General features: G+C 39.8%; 1 pseudogene; it reads right to left on the bottom strand.

Moving 5' to 3' along the window:
* Positions 1 to 12,312: 12,312 nt before the first annotated feature.
* Positions 12,313 to 13,840, bottom strand: LOC147302291 (zinc finger MYM-type protein 1-like; annotated as a pseudogene).
* Between the last annotated feature and the right edge of the window lie 3,724 nt (positions 13,841 to 17,564).

The raw sequence follows: 17,564 nt of genomic DNA, 5'->3' as shown, positions 1-17,564 counted from the left end.
CTGGACAGGTCGCCAGTCTGTCGCAGGGCTAACACGCAGGGACAGACAACCATTCACACTCACATTCACACCTAGTGACAATTTGGATTAATCAATTAACCTATCCCCACAAGCTGCATGTCTTTGGACGGTGGGAGGAAGCCGGAGTACCCGGAGAGAACCCACGCAAACACGGGGAGAACATGCAAACTCCACACAGAAAGACCCCGGCCTGATGGTGGAATTGAACTCAGGACCTTCTTGCTGTGCGGCAACAGTGCTAACCACCGTGCCACTTTTAAATGGTAAATGGCCTGTATTTATTCTAAATGAGGGACCTCTGTCTACTCTATGATTATTATATTCAACCTGTTAACATTTAATACTGTATTGATAGAACCAACTGATTCTGCAGCAGAGCATCCCCTGTAGGGCTGGGCGATATATCGAGTTTTTTTAAAAATATCGATATATTTTCATACGAGACATAAGATGTGACAATATCGTTTATATCGATATAGTCTATGTTACGTTATAATTATACTCGTGGAGCCGCAGGTTTGCCTCTCTTTCGTCCACTTTTGTCTCTACGCAACGTTACTCGGCCTCGCCTCTCCTTCACTGAACACAACTCCGCCTCCCCCATAGCTTCACCTGCAGGCAATGACAAGATGAAAGCGGAAAATCTCCGTTAGCGAGTTACCGTGTGTGGGGCTGGATGGCGTCAACGTGTTAGCGAGCTAACCGCGCTAACGACATGCAGCCCGGAGGGGCTGCACGGCCTAAAATCCTTTCATTTTCTCAAAACTCGACAGTGCGCCTTATTTATGAATTCTGGTTGTGCTTACTGACCGCGAACCGATTTTATGTGGTACACAGCGCTCAGCAATCTGTCAAAAAATGTTTTAATATGACTTTCATTTCATTTATTTATTCATTTTCAGGCACAACAAATACCTATATTGAACATAAAATACACAAAACAAAAAACAAAAATTGCCTGAAAAAGGAGTGGGACGAAGAAAACTTATTAAATCCCACCCCTATACTCACTCATCAACAAAAAAAACAATAAACTTCCCGCAGCTACGCCCATCATTGCATACAGACCCATCAACAGCTCCGGGCACATACAAGCATCTAAGCGGCAGCTCGCAACCAACAATTAGAGCCTTCATAACTGAATACAGAATATATAAATTATAAATTGCATTACCACAGGTAACAGGTAGTAATAACTACAAGTAACAAACACACATACATATACATACATATATATCTACACACACAAGTACATATATGTACATACATACGCACACTTTATTTATTTTATTTTTTTTGGAATCCATACCAGCAATGGTAAGAGGACAGACATTACAGAGCACACTAAAACCCATCATTGAGTATACTGTGACCAGACCAACTGTTTGTAGAGAAATTTAAATCTATGAATATTTTTGCATTGTTTCAATTGTAAACTCAGACTGTTCCAGATTTTCACACCACATACAGACACACAAAAGCCTTTACGGGTTGTTCGAGTTCTGGGTAATTTGAATTCTCCAAAGCCTCTCACATTATAAACCTTTTCTCGAATTTCAAATCTAGTTTGTAAATTTGCCGGTAAAAGTTTAGTAAAAGCTTTATACAAAATTATGGATGTATTGTAATTAACCAGATCCTGGAATTTAAGTAACTTTGCCTGAAGAAAGAATTTGTGAGTATGATCTAGATAACCAGCCTTGTGAATAATACGCAGTGCTCGTTTCTGTACTGTGACTAATGGATTAGTTGTATTTTTATATGTATTTCCCCACACTTCCACACAATATGTAAGATATGGAAGAACCAGGGTACAGTACAGAGTACGAAGTGCATCTTTATCAAGGAATTGTTTCACTTTGTTCAAAACTGCGAGGCTTCTAGAAATTTTGGTTTTTATGTGTCTGACGTGGGGTTTCCATGAAATTTTGTTATCAATTATAACTCCCAAAAATTTGTTTTCACTCACATTATCAATTGGTACACCTTCAATGATAATTGGTAATTCTATATTATATTTTAAATTACCAAAAAACATTGCTTTAGTTTTATTTATATTTAATGATAATTTATTTATGTCCATCCATTTTTTTTATTAATTTTAGCTCCCTGTTTACGGTCATTACAAGATCAGTATAATCATCGCTACTGAAAAATATGTTGGTGTCATCTGCGAACAGTATGAGTTTAAGTACTTGAGAAACATCAAAAATATCATTTATGTATACATTGAAAAGTTTTGGTCCCAACACTGACCCTTGGGGAACACCACATGTAATACCAAGTTTCTCTGAATGGTAATGCCCTATGCTAACATATTGTTCCCGACCCGTTAGGTAACTTTTTAACCAGTTACCAGCTTTCCCTCGAATACCATATCTTTCCAATTTATCCAGTAAAATTTGCTAAGCTACGGAGCTGCACCGCTTGATGGATTGTCTTGGAGGATTACGGCTACCGGGGAGGAGCCTCGCGGAGTGATACGTACTGTGCTTCAACGTAATATTACCGTACTGTGTGTGTATAAGGACCACAAATGGCTGTATGTCTACTATTTAGGCTGAACTGGAATGACTGGCTGTTCATTTTGCAATTTCAATAAAGTTTAAAAAAAAAAAAAAAAAAAGGACCACAAATGGCACCTGTTCAGAGACGTGGTGCAGCAGTGAAATCTGTCTCTTTGTTATTATGCTCAGCGTCTATTAGTTTACATTTTGACTGCACAATTGTGAGCTTTTTGTTATGCACAAAAACAACATTGTTTTCTTTTATTTATGGACCATGATTATTTAATAAATGCTGATAATTTATTTTTGAGTAATTTCTTCATGTACATCTACGCTGTATGTAAATAAAAGTGCCCGTGTGACATCTGGGACACAGTGTAACTAGAACTCTCTTTTTGTTCTTAACTTATGGCTTTAAAAAAAAAAAAATCGAGATATATATCTTATATCGCCATCCAGCTAAAAAATATCGAGATATGAATTTTGGGTCATATCGCCCAGCCCTAATCCCCTGTTGCTTCTCCTGGCTCCCCAGTCCCTGAGCTCCTGCTGCTGCACTACAGGTATGGAATTGTAGCATCAGATGTACAGTAAGCACTGATAGCTTTTTACTCGGTGGGATTCCGTCGTGATCACCTTTACTAAATGTCTACAACCAATCTGATTATATCCTGTTTGGTTTTTTTCGATGTTGAAATTAAAATCTAGTAGCAGTCTTCTCATTTCTTTGTGTTTTGTGCTGTTTTACAGGCCCACAGAGGAGGACAGCTCCGAGGCAGATGAGGGACGGGTCCCAGGACGGTCCATCCGCGGTGGAGCTGGCCATCCTGGAGTCCCTGAAGAGGCCACACCAGTCTCCAATGGAGCATTTCCTCCTCAGCCTTGTTCCTGCTCTGGAGAGCAGCTGGGTCCTTTTTATTCCTGTCTCTCTGTAAATACTTATATTTTATATATTTATGTTTAATGTTTTTCTGTTTGAGAATTTTTATATTATTTCAAATAAATTTTTATAATGACTAATGTCTCTGTTCTACTACACAGCAAATGTTGGCACACGACTTGACACATGTAGAATTTATTTCATATTATACTAATGACAAATATACTAATACAGTGGGATGCAAAAGTTTGGGCAACATTGTTAATAGCCATCATTTTCCTGTATAAATCGTTGTTACAATAAAAAAAGTCAGTTAAATATATCATACAGGAGACACACACAGTGATATTTGAGAAGTGAAAAGAAGTTCACTGGATTTACAGAAAGTGTGCAATAATTGTTTAAACAAAATCAAGCAGGTGCATAAATTTGGGCACCACAAAGAAGAAATGAAATAAATATTTAGTGTATATCAATGTGTGTGTCTCCTATATGATATATGGGGTTCCTTTGGGCGTGCTTCCCATCCAGAGCTCCACAGCACAGAGGGAAGTTCCAGCGCTCCTGGAATCCCTCTGTGATGGACCGCCAGTCTCCAGGTGAAGGCACAGCCATGAAATCGTCCACTAGACAGTCCCAGATGACCGTCGCTACCTGGGGGATGATCTGGCTCACCATGGACTCACCAACTCGAAAACTGAACGCGATGGTCCTGAAGGAGTCCCCGGTGGCAAGGAACCTGGACAAAATTGTTCAAAATTAGTATTATGTGTACTGCAGTTACAAAATACATTATTCAAATTACAAAATACTTTTGTAATGCCTGATTTAAATCACAAAACTTAAATCTTCCATAAAACATTTTGTAATTATAAGGATAATTACAAAATGTATATTAGATAATATCTAAAACAGTTGTGTTTTGTTTTAACTTTAACATATCATAATTTGATTGGTAGCAACTTTTACCACTACAGTGTGCCAATCACTCATAATTCCTAAACATCAGGTAGGAATGAAGTAAGACATTAATAGAAATAAAGAGTTGTATGTTGACATGTAGCCCTTTCCTTGCTTAAATCATTAATATTTTTGAAAAATTAATCTGTGATAAGACATAGCTTATCAAGATAGAACCATGTAACTAAAGATGATCCAAACTGTTCAGTTTTATCTGTTTTAAGAAAGGCTGGTGACCCCTGTTATAGAGTCTGACAGCTGCAGGGATTATATACAAATATTCAACTATCCCAGAATTAAACCAGGTCTAAATAAAAAGGAGTGAGTATCACTACAAAGGTTAACTCAGTGGTCCTAATGCTACAGTTTGATATCAGCAAACACCGAGCGCATACATTGATGTGACACCACAGCCATGCTATCAATGCAAACACTGATAACAGCATAAATCGAATTAAATCGGGACTTGATGAGAGCTTCTGAGTATCACTAGAAATATTATAAAGAGTCGTCTCCGTACCACAGTTTGCTATCAGTAAACACCGAGAGCATTCACTGTTAGCATAGCACATCCATGTTAGCAGTGTATAGATGGATGGTTTAGCATATTAGCACAGGTATCAATAAAGGACTACCATATTAAATACTTTTACTAACCTCAGGCAGACGGACAGGCGCTCTGCAGGTGGGATTGAGCCCCTGTAATTGGTGTCTAGGCGGGCGATGCTGGGACCGACGAGGGAAAGCAGGTCCTCAAACTGGCTGACGGTGATATTGCTGAAATCGACCGTCATCCAGGCGCAGCTCCTGGAGCAAATGGTGAAACTCACCAAACTGCTCACGCCTCTGGAGCACCTGATGGACCCAGGTACGGCGAGGACGTCTTTTACGCTGCTGCTCTGCTCTCCACAGTACATAGAGAAGGGAGACTCTCTCTTCAAGCGCTAGCTCGACAGCTGCCATCTTGCAAAGATACCGGTCTGGCACAACTTCCTCCCACATTCCTCCCACATTTCCGGTTCACGCGCGATGGATTTTTCTTGGACACACGTTGAATGTGCACGCGTCAAATTAGGGGCGTTTGGGGCGTTTTGTTCGCGTCCATCGCGTTCGGTGTGAACACACCGTTAGTATTGTTATGTAGCCACCGATTGTTCACAATAGATGTGATGGAGATAACTGCATATAGATCAAAAAAGTGAAAACTCCGTGAAAATAATTAGTTTGGCCTTTGTCAACCTTTTCTTATCCCTGAGGACAAAGTTTGACTTTTGCAGTGAGGTAAAACACATGTGTGGTCAAAGTTCAAATCTAGCCCATGTTGTGACCAGCATGCATCAGGAGCCTGATGCCTAAAATCTGTGAGGAACTATGACCAAACTGTGTGCATGCACAAAGGCAGATGTATATGTCGCGCTTATGCGTGGTCATGTTTTGCAATGTAAACCTCTTGGATATGCACAAGTCTAATTTCAACTCCCATCTCTATACATTTATTTTATGTGGACACTCCTTTATTTTATTATTGTCATACAACATTACAGTCTGAATCTGGTCAGTTAAGAAAGGAGAAAGTGGTACATTGACAGAGGCATCAGTATGTAGCTATTTACTGGCAGATCTACTGGCTCTTACCCTCACCTATGGCCATGAGCTTTGGGTCTTGACTCAACAAATTACGGAGCCCCGCAGGGGACATGGGAGAAAAAAAATTAGGGAGAAAAAAAAAAATTAAGACGGACTTTTGCGAGATCTCGCAAAACAAACTCGGGATCTCGCAAAACTTTTGCGAGATCTCGCAAAACAAACTCGGGATCTCGCAAAACAAACTTTCTCGCGAAAGTTGAATTCTAACAATGGCGGCAGCTACTTAGTTGTAATATTACTCTTTCTGGGTCACAAAATACACTTTTAAGATATTTTGAGGCGTGAATGTAGTTGTGTAAACGTCAGATATCTGCTCGGTTTACAAGACATCACATATTTGCAAAAGTGCTCCGACGTTTTTGGAGATCTGACACCCACTAGCTCGAAGCTAACGGGAGGCCTACTACAGCCGGGAGGAACACCGCTTTCCCGGCACATCGTGCCTCGACCTCCCGGTCGGCTTCGAGCTGGCGGCTTCCGAAGAATGCGGCTAAAACTTTTGCGAGATCTTGCAATACTTTTGCGAGATCCCGAGTTTGTTTTGCGAGATCTCGCAAAAGTCGGTCTTAATTTTTTTTTTCTCCCTAATTTTTTTTTCCTCCCATGTCCCCTGCGGGGCTCCGTAACAAATGAGACACATTCTTTTGGATGCAAGAGATGAAAATGAGCTTCCTCTGAAGGCTGTCTGGGCTCACCCTGACAGACAAGGTGAAAATCTTGACCTTTTAGGGGCTACTCCTCCACATTAAGAGGAGCCAACTGAGGTTTGAACATGCACCCACATGTCTGTGTTTTAACTTCTGGTGCAGACATATCCCCCTCCCCCGGTCAATAGTACACTGTAAAACCTAATAAGTTCACAGAACTCAAAAATTGTTGTGTAACAGATTCCACAACAATTTTTTAGTGATGTTTTTAAAAGTTTTAAGTTTAACTAAAATAAAAATTGCAGTTGCCTTAAATTACCTCAATGTTAACTCATAAATGTTGATATTCCTCAACTTATAATTAGGGAGTAATAAACTCAAAATGTTCAATATTTTTCAACTTAATTAAGGTGGGAAATACACTCAAAATATTTTACATATTGCAACTCATACGATGTGGGAAATAAACTCAAACTTTTTCATATGAGAAATAACACTTAAAATCTTCAATATTTCTAAAATACTGTGGGAAATACACTTACAAATAATTCTAAACTGTTTGCCCAGTAAATTATAATCAGCTAAAAGTGTTAGAAAACATGAAAGTAACAACACTAACAATTTAACAACTTTTTATTAAACACAATGTGCTTTTAAAAAGGCACAAACAACAGAGCTCACTCATAAAAAAGTGCTTCATAAATAAAACAAGAGAAAAAGACTCCAAGGGTCTCCATCTCAATTCTAAAATTCAATAACATTTTCAGTATTAACAGCAATTGCAGCTATTAGAACATTGAGGCATTTAACACTTACTGTACCTTGACAGCTGCAGCTCACTTTCTTTTATAAAAATACATAAAAAAACAGTACTGGTTTCCACTGCTGTACTTATAGGGAACAAACATCAAGGCAGTGCATTTATGTATTAGGCAACAGAACATTAAACATGAATAGTGAATGAACTGAACAGTCATTCATCTTAAATGTGAGGTAGAAGAGGCAAATGGTAAAAAATGGTTAAAAAAAACGGTATAAATAAAACAAAACAAAACAAGAAAAACCTTTAATACTTAGCTTAAAGAGTTGTCTATTCCAAGTGATTCACTTGAACAAATTCTTCTGCATCAGTAAGTGACCTAACAGTGGTTTGTTGTATTCAAGGCACATCACAACCTTCTGGATACATGTGAATAAAAGCTCGAGTCTGCGTATTGTAGGTCTAGTGCACAGAACTACCCAAAAAGCAGGAGAAATGAGGCATCCAGATTTGTACTGGTTTATACAACTGTACATAACTGGGAACAAACATCAGGTAGTGCATTAAGGTATTAGGCAACACAACGTTAAACATGAATAGTCCACAAAAGGAGCTGTCATTCACTTTAAATTTGAAGTAGAAAAGCCAAATGATTAGGAAAAAAACAAACAAAAAAAAGTTTCCTCAATACTCAGCTCAACAAGTAGTCCATTCTGAGTGATTCACTCATTGAACAAATCATTCTTCAGCGTCAGTAGACGCCCTTTCAGTGGTTTGTTGTCCTCAAGGCACATCACAACCTTCTGGATAAATGTGAATGTAAGCTCAAGTTTCTTTGGGTATTGTAGGTCTAGTGCATAGATGTACCCAAAGAGCAGGAGAAATGACTCAGCCAGATTTGTGGGACCATTCACAAGTATTTCATCCTCAACGACAATGCAGACGCTTTCAGGACTGAAGAGGGCCGAATCAGTAGTGTCATCCGTGACAACTGTCAGCAGAGCCACAGGAGTGTCAGTGAGGTCTGGACCATCTGCTGACTGCAAAACAAAAATAATACAAGAATGAGTTCAGCCCCACAAGGACACAAATCATGCTATTGATTAGAGGTGTGAATCTTCATAAGTCGCACGTTTCTTTTAAGATTATAATGTCAACGATTTAATTTGATATGGCGATACATCATGATGCATTACAATAATCTTAATTTGGGTTTGGTTTCAAAACATATGTTTAAATAAATGTTTTCAATAATAAATATATGCCAAGATATTTGTTTTTGTTATTTACCAAATATTTGTCTGACCACAACATGGCACCTCCAGAAAAATAGAACACTTGAATTTTAAAAGGGAGATAGTTTTTATCTGTGAATTTGTTTTTGTTTAATAATCTTTTAACTATTTCCATGTTTTCTCGTTTATGCGTAACAATCTTCTTGCAATCTTATTCAACAATAGTTGATATATGGGAGAAAACAAGTCAGATGAGGACTGTGTTGAACCTCCTTCCTGATATACACCCTGGTTCTCCTTGAGTTCTGAGCGATGTCATATGTTCGACTGAACAGCTAGGCAAAGGGGTTGATGCTGAGGCCAGTACACTTACATCACAAGTCCTGAATAACGTGGCGGCATCTTCACACAGGTACACAGGAAGTGCACGAAGGACGAGGGCCCGTCTTGTATTTACATCATGCTGTTCCTAGATGAACATACAATATCTATTAGAATAGTATTTACACAAATGCAGAGTAAAAACAAAGTGCTGGATAGCCATGTTCTGATTGTCATTGTTATAGATCAGGGGTGTCCAAACTTTTTGTAACGGGCTAAACTTGTCAATCTAGAAGGGTAACCTTACCCTACCCTAGCCATAGATGGTAAATTCAGTATTTTGGATTTTTTTTTTGGATATTTTGATAGGATAGATTTTGTCAAGATGTCCATCTCCTAAAATGACAACCTTGTATCCATGGCATAATCACCAAGTTCGACCAGTGTGTAATGTTAGGCTGAATCAGGCGATGCATTTTTCCGCAAGCCTTGACTTGTAGAGCTCGCTGGAATACCCCTCTAAACTGTTAAAAGGATTTCGAGATTATCTCACAACCACACATTTGAGACTACGAAAAAATACAAACATGTGTCTAATTACCATCATGATAACACACTCATGTTGTTTATTATTGTTCGCTTCATGCTAGCACACACACACACATAGCTCAACAGCGTAAACTACTGACTGTGTAACACGGACACTTATTGAAATAAGTATACTCACAATACGCACGTGCATTACCGGCAAATACGTCAACCGGTAGAAACGGACAGTAGAAAGTTCAAACGCAAGGAGCTAGAACTGCCACTGCCAACTTCCCGGGCAAGAATACAATGCATTATGGGAAATGTTGTCCCCCACGGAAAACCGCCAAAACGTTACACCGTTCTAATTTGAAATAACATTACGTATTTGTCGCATTCAAAAACTTCTAAAATTACAATTACTTGGATTCGAATTTATTTATAACAAACATTCACTGTGCACAAAGTACGAATATATTTCCGGAAAAAAATAAAAAAGAATGTTTATCGAAATTAAATTTAAACAAAACAAAAACGCGTTAGACTTACCAAATTTAGGGCAGTTGATGAAAAAAAAAAGGTGGTGGTCGTGGTGGGTTGAAGTTGGGGACTCTTAATCCACATGGGCTGGCCAAATCTTCCCCGCATCAAGGTAAATTCAAGATGGCTGACTCAGCTTTCCTGAGGGAGCGACAAGACTCCACCCACCAGAACGTCACTAATATATGCTTCTTAAACTTTTTGAGCGTTCCAAACAAATTAGCTAAAAAATATTGAGCCCTATTCAATTAAAGTTGCATAAAAGCCAACAGAGCTCAATACTTTATAGTTTGCTCAACTACAAAACGACATTTGAGTGTTATGAGCTTATTAGTTATGAGCTAGAACAACTGTTAGGGATCTAGTGTATCTGTGAAATCAGCACATTTTTAACACACATTCTTCCAATAAAATATAAGTTAATATCTGGGGAATGACTGTGCATGTTTTTTTTTACCATTTCAGAAAAAAAAAAACCTCAGGAAAAAAAGCCACATGATACCACCCCACAGGCCCATAAACGCTCCTTGTTCTCTTGCATTCCAGAAGTATTTTTATCCTTCAAACTGAACGATTACAATGTACGCATATCCAGCAATCACAAACTCGGTAGGACTTTAAAACTCATAACTTGATGTGTGGCTTGGTTAGCTAACGTGCAAGAAACACGTGATATGATGCATTTATAAATAAGGAATGATGAACTGAAGTGGGAATAAAGCAATTTTGTCTTTCCCAAAAAACTGCAAAAAGACCTGTTGGCCGGTGAAATGGCGCGTTTGTGTGCAATCGATTGAGGATGCTGGTGCCTGATTGGTAATGTAGGTGTGCCTTTGCATACCAGAGCTGATGAAGTGGTCAGAGTAAACTGGTGCACATAAATCACTCAAGTGTTGCTGCTGCATGCAGAGCTCAAAGACACACAGTGTGACCTGATGCCCTATAAGAAGGATGTTTTGTTCTTGGTGTTCTTTTGTTCAGTTATGTTCCCCCAGGTGTTTCCACCCTTCGGTGTATTTGACTCCTCTGTCTCCCTCTGTTCATTGTCAGGTCGTCTGTTTAGTTCATCTCATGTTCCTGGATTTCATGTCATCTCAAGTCTAGGTTTTCTCAGGTTCATGAACATGTTTTAGGTTTGTATGTAGAGTTTTCCCTGTCTAGCTTTAGCTTTCCCAGTTTAGATTATAATTTAGTTTTCACCATTGCCATGTTGTTTCTACGTTTTTCTAACAGCCAGAATAAAAGGCTCACTTTTTGTTCAACTTCAGTTTTGTCCCTTATTTTTCCTGCTTCTGGTCTGCTCCTCAAACACACCAGCCATCCCAGATGTGACAAGTTGTCCTTTTGAAAGACAGACCATGATTTCTGGAATTTCAGGAACAATTAAAAAGTAAAACAGTTTCAGTTGGTGTCAAAAAGTTCCGTGTTTTGGATTCAGTTTGGTTAATGTGAATTAGACTGATCTTCTCTTGCACCTCTGGATAAAGTCACAAGGAGTCAAATAATCTATCCAGTGGTCGCATTTCGCGATTTGTGTACACAATTTCACAAACCTCAGTTTAAGCTTTTTCTGAATTTTCTTCCCCAGAAGACTCAGGACTATACATCAGTGCTTAGCTCTGAAGGTCTCACCTGAGGGTTGAATTCATAGTGCCCATGCCAACAAAAAGCACACTGGTTTGAGCTTGGAATGTGGATTGTCTGTCATAGTCAGAGACCGAGCTCTCACCTGAAAGAATGCTTCACATGGAGTGTGAAAAAGATTACAACAGAAGTTTGTTTGCTCTCTACACCCATTTTGTCTTCTTAGCATGCGTGTGTCTGTAAACTTGGCCTTCAGTCATCACATGCCCTTCAGTCATTTTGCACACTTGACAGCCAGATTCAAGTTCTGCAGCTTTTCTGTCCTACAGTGGCTTGCAAAAGTATTCGGCCCCCTTGAACTTTTCCACATTTTGTCACATTACAGCCACAAACATAAATCAATGTTATTGGAACTCCATATGAAAGACCAATACAAAGTGATGTACACATGAGAAGTGGAACGAAAATCATGTTTTATTTCAGTCTGTTTTATAGAATAGAATAGAATAGAATTCAACTTTATTGTCATTGCACATGCACAGGTACAGGGCAACGAAATGCAGTTTGCATCCATCCAGAATACAGGACAACAAGAAAACAGAGGAAATGTGTTTGCTGCATCAATAACAAGAAAAAAACTGAAAATAAAAAAGTACATCATTTTTATGGCTGCAATCACCAGTTACTTGGTGGGTGGAAGCATCAAAGGATGACGTCTGTTTTTAAGAGTGGCAAATCGGTCAATCACTCTGTTGTGTCTCAGATGCTGAAGCGTGTCTTTTTCAGTAGACATGACTGCAAGACTGTGAAGTCTTTTCTGACCCATTGTTTGACGCAGCCAGGAGTGCAGCCAACACAGTGCAGCCAACACAGTGCACTAAAGGATCTTTCGCACGAGCAGCTGCTGACAGGCACTGTTAGGGCAACTTGGATGGTTGCCTTCAGAGAGGGAAACATGTCTGAATCAAGGAGGTCGTACACAGACAACATATTTTTGGGTGGACATCCAGCCTGTATTTTCTGGGTCAGAAAGTTTCTAGCCACCAGAACCTCCTCTTTTTTCAGGTCAAGTCTGTAGTGCTTTGCAAGTTCATTCAAGTGAGGTTCACTCAAGAAGTTCTCAGATTTAGGACTCCATGCCTGGATGCCTTTTAGCAGCCCTGCATCTACACTGCAAAATCTTTGATCAAGCTCGCCAACCATCCGATCCACACAAGGGAAAAGTAACTCTCTTTTCAATGTGTCTGAGTTGTTCAATTCAGTGCGTGAACCCACAGTTGCCTCCAGGACAAAATCCTCCATTTTCCTCTGTTTGTGCCTTGTCTTGGCACCTGGTTCAGAGATACTGTGGGTGTTGCACAGGGCCTTGGTTTTCTCATACAGCTCTGTAGCAAATGCATCTGAGTGTTTGCCCTTAAGTGTGTCACACACAGCTTGTTTGCAGATAAAAGCTTCTGCCAGGTCTAAAGTCTCTTTCTGCAGGAATTGGTGGAGTCCTTCGGTTACAGACAGAATCAACTGAAACATCAGTAGTGCATAGACTGCTGAGAACTTGTAGAGCTTTGCTCTGAGACCAACAGCTATGGGTGCAGATGGGCACTCCAAAATGGCAGGCAATGTCTCAAGAACTGCACTGATTGATCACAACTGACATGCCCAGCGAGTGTTTGAAAGTTGCACAAGCTCAGTTTTTGTCAATCCAAGCTTTGCCTGAGTCTCCATGAACTTATGATGATTGACTAGGGAGGTGCTGAAGAAAGAATACACACACTCCAACAAGCTGAAAAGTTCCACAGCCTCTGGGACAGCCTTGCAAGTATTGCACAAAAGCAGGTTGAGTTGATGAGCATAACAATGCACATAGCTAGCCTCAGGATGGAGCCTTCTAAAATGTGCTTGTACACCTCCAGTGGAGCCACTCATAACGGCTGCACCATCATATGTTTGTGCTACACACTTAAGCTCTGCAAGACCATTGTTTTGGATCTGCTGCTGAATCTCATTTGCAATGGACTGGGCATCAAATGATTTTATCTCTGCTAGTGCAAGGAAACGCTCCTTCACTGCCCCTCTGACACGTACCTGACACAAACAGCTAACTGTTCTGCCTTTTCATCCCTTGCCTCATCTGCCATGATGGCATAGACTTTAGACTTTGTCATTTCAGATACAATGACACTACTAACTTCCTGGGCACAACAGTCAATCATGTCATTCTGGGATGTTGGCAAGATATAGGCAAGGCAAGGCAAGGCAAGTTTATTTGTATAGCACAATTCAACAACAAGGTGATTCAAAGTGCTTTACAGAGACATTAGAAACAAGAACAAATAAAAAGCATGATTTAAAATTGATTAAAACAAGCAAATAAACTAACTAACTAATTAACAAACAAACAAACAAACAAACAAACAAACAAACAAACAAACAAACAAACAACAGTATATAAAATCAAAACAGATAAAATCAGAACAGTAGATAAAATCAGTAGTTAAATGTGAGTTTTGAAATTTAAGCTTAAAAGTGTGGATTTGGTGCTTTATTCAAATGCAGCTGAGAACAGGTGAGTCTTCAACCTGGATTTAAATAAACTGAGTGTTTCAGCTGATCTGAGGCTTTCTGGGAGTTTGTTCCAGATATAAGGAGCATAAAAGCTGAATGCAGCTTCTCCGTGTCTGGTTCTGACTCTGGGAACTGATAAAAGTCCGGATCCAGATGACCTGAGGGATCTGGATGGTTCATACTGGGTCAGGAGGTCATTGATGTATTTTGGTCCTAAACCATTCAGAGCTTACTGTGCATTTGATGGGGGGATTATGTTTTTGAAGAAAAGGATCAAACTGCTTCAAAAGCTCTATGCATGCAAGAAAATTCCCTCTGTTTGGGCTGTCTTCACCTTCATCATGGCCATGATAAGGGAGTCCCTGTCTCCCTAACATAGAGGTGACTGCAACAATTCGTCTGAGATACTCTCTTCTTTCGACTATCTCACTCACATTTGCAGTTGCTATCATCTGTGCAACGTTTCCCTGTTTGCTACTTCCCTGCTAGCCGATCCATGTAACAACACTGTCCTTATGTGCTTGAGCCATCTCATGCTTGCCAAAGATGACTAAAGCTTTCTTCCAGTTCCTGCAACCGCTACTGACCAAACTATCATGTTTGATGTTTTTGCCAAACACTCTACATGGGAAGCAGAAAGCTGCATTCTGGTTGACTGAATATTCTAACCAGTTGTGCTTTTCAAACCAGCTGTGGTTAAATGCTCACTTCTGTGTACCAAAAGTATCATGTGGACAGCTCTTCAGCTTTACCTGTCTGGGCCCTGTGTCTTTGTCACCTAAATCAAACCCTGTAGTAGAATGAGTTGCTGCAGCTGCTTCATCATTTTCCCTCTCTTGGCCTGTTTGCTCTCCTCTCTCTGTAATAACTTGATCTTCCTCTGCTTCTCAATCCATTTGCTGCATCTCCTCTGTCTCTCCTTGCTCTCTCTGACTTGAACTTGCCTGTTGACCTTTTTCTCCCTCAGCCTCTCATTCTGCCTCACCCTTCAAGATACATTAAAACATTAAATTTATATTACTGAAATGTAATGTAAATTGCTAATATCATGACTTCTGCTCACATGCCACAGTAATTTGTTGCTCCCAAAAATAGATCCCTCAAAAATATGTGTTGCACCGTGACTGAAATGTTTCATATTTCATATCCATATTGAGTTCCATAAAATTCTAATCAGACTATCTGCATCACAAATGACTCCATCCTGTGAAATCTTTGACTCACCTCTCCAGTAGCGGTCTCTCCCCTCTCACTCTCTGTGTTCCTCTGCCCTGACTCCTACAGGTTGATGGGGATGGAGGAGTGATTATTATTATTTCCACTGATGATAACCTGAATGAGCTCAGCTCGATTTTTCAGAACTAAAACGAGTGACAGAAATTAACATTATGCTAACAATTTAACTTAGTGCACTAGCCAGGTTTTTATTTATCAAAATGGGAAGCACCTGGTTCATTATTTACATGGGACTCTCTGCTGTTAGCTGGAGCTAACTAATTGTTACTACCAGCCAGTGATGAAGACTTACTTTCTTGAAAAACCTGCGTATATCCATGTTTTCTTGCTGTTTGCAGCATGTACGCTAGTGTGTCCGCAGCGGAGTGTAAAGTAGCAGTGAAAACGAGGACTGGATTTTCAGTAATGTGGATGTCCCCTGTGAACAACTGGAACGGATTGGATAACGAAGCACTGACGCTACCTTAACAGTGTAAAGTGAAAGGGACCAACCGAGTTATGATCATATTTATGTGAAAGCGACAGGTTTATATTATTATTTATTTAAACTCATATTCCTGCATCTTTATATTGAATTTGTCTGCAAGTTCTGTAAAAAAAAAAAAAAAAAACAGAAAAAAAAACAAAACACCAAATTATTTAGGGGGGCTTAAGAATAGTTTAGGGAGGCTTCAGCACCCCTAAAATAGGCCTAACGACGCCACTGCGCTGATATAAGTCACAGTGGGGAAAACTGTCTGTTGTAATACAATTCACCCTAAATGTTTTTATGGGTGTTTATCTGTTCTACCAGGACTGGCCCAATTGCAGGCCTGAAGGGTTTTAGATGTGTCCTTGACAGTGTTGGGTAAGTTACTTTAAATTAGTAAGTTACATTACTAGTTACTTCTATCAAAAGTAACTCAGTTACTTCTCGTTACTTTCAAAGTAACTAGTTACTAGGGAAAGTAACTATGGTTTTACTCAGAATTCTCTTGTTAATGTGTGCTTCCATAACTTTGCCAGTCTTCTAGCTTGCTTACTTGCCACAAGTGCACTGTGCCACCTACCAATAGAAAGGAAAAAATAATGTGCATATTTCCACGAGAGAAATCCCACGCCTGGACTGTCGTTGACCGCTGCCATGATTCTAGCCTACGTCACAGCGTCATGTGCGCTTTTTACATCCAACACAAAAACTGCAGTCGTGGTGCTTTCGATTGTACTCAGAACTCGGAAATTCTGCCTTCCGAATAGGAAGATGTAGGTAACACCAGACTGCAGATGAGCTGCATACAGGGCTGGACTGGGACAAAAAAATTGTCATTTTGACTAGAGACCGCCCCAACATTATGGGAAAAATCATGAAGCCTTTGAATGAAAATAAACACTGTTGTGACTGTGATGTACACTGTTCTGATGGTATAAATGCATCAATCTATCAATCGTTTGTTGTAAGATTCAGATAATTATTTTTAAAAAGCTAGATATTTTAAATGAGAATAAGAAAGAAAAGTATTCCTTAATGCCCTCCTTTCCCTGTTAATGCCCTACCTGCCCCCCTGGCAACACTTTGCTAGACCCGCCCCTGCACAGTTACCAGCTGTCAGCTACACCGAAAAGGATCCTGGTGTTATTTGTCTCTCAGAAACAGTTTATAACTTCCCTTCAGCTCATTCATGTCACCTAAAAGGTGAACCTGTTTGTCCATCACCTGTTCAGCTCTGATGATTCAGTAAGGACATCTCCTGGTTTCATCTTCATATTTCCCTCTCACCACATATCCAAACCGACATCATGACCAGCAGCATTTACAGCTGTGGCTCCAGCAAACATCAGCTGATACTAGAAAGTAATATTAAATAAATTCTAACAACAGCTGACCAAGCTTAAACTTGCTGCTGTTGTTTACCGCGACCTCCGCTGGTTTCTTCTTTCTGGCGCAAAGTGGGCGATAAACAAGCAAGAGAGAAAAGCCGATCAGCTGATCATTGATCAGTTTCATGATTGAAGTAGAAACGGGAGAGGGAGGGGGAGAGAATGAGAGAAGAAGAGGCAGCTGTGCAGCAAAGACACAGAATAACTCCAGCTTTGTATCTTTTTCATTGTAGCTGAAGTCCGGGACAAACTGTTCCTTTTCACCTCAATACGAAACGT

This window comes from Aulonocara sp. 'chitande type north' Nkhata Bay, linkage group LG23 (genome assembly GCF_057382095.1).
Source record: "Aulonocara sp. 'chitande type north' Nkhata Bay isolate Kocher_YH1m ecotype deep benthic linkage group LG23, A_spYH_male_GT1.1, whole genome shotgun sequence".
NCBI classification, from domain to species: domain Eukaryota; kingdom Metazoa; phylum Chordata; class Actinopteri; order Cichliformes; family Cichlidae; genus Aulonocara; species Aulonocara sp. 'chitande type north' Nkhata Bay.
The sequence above is the reverse complement of the archived record's forward strand: the minus strand, read 5'-3'. Positions and strand labels throughout refer to the sequence as shown.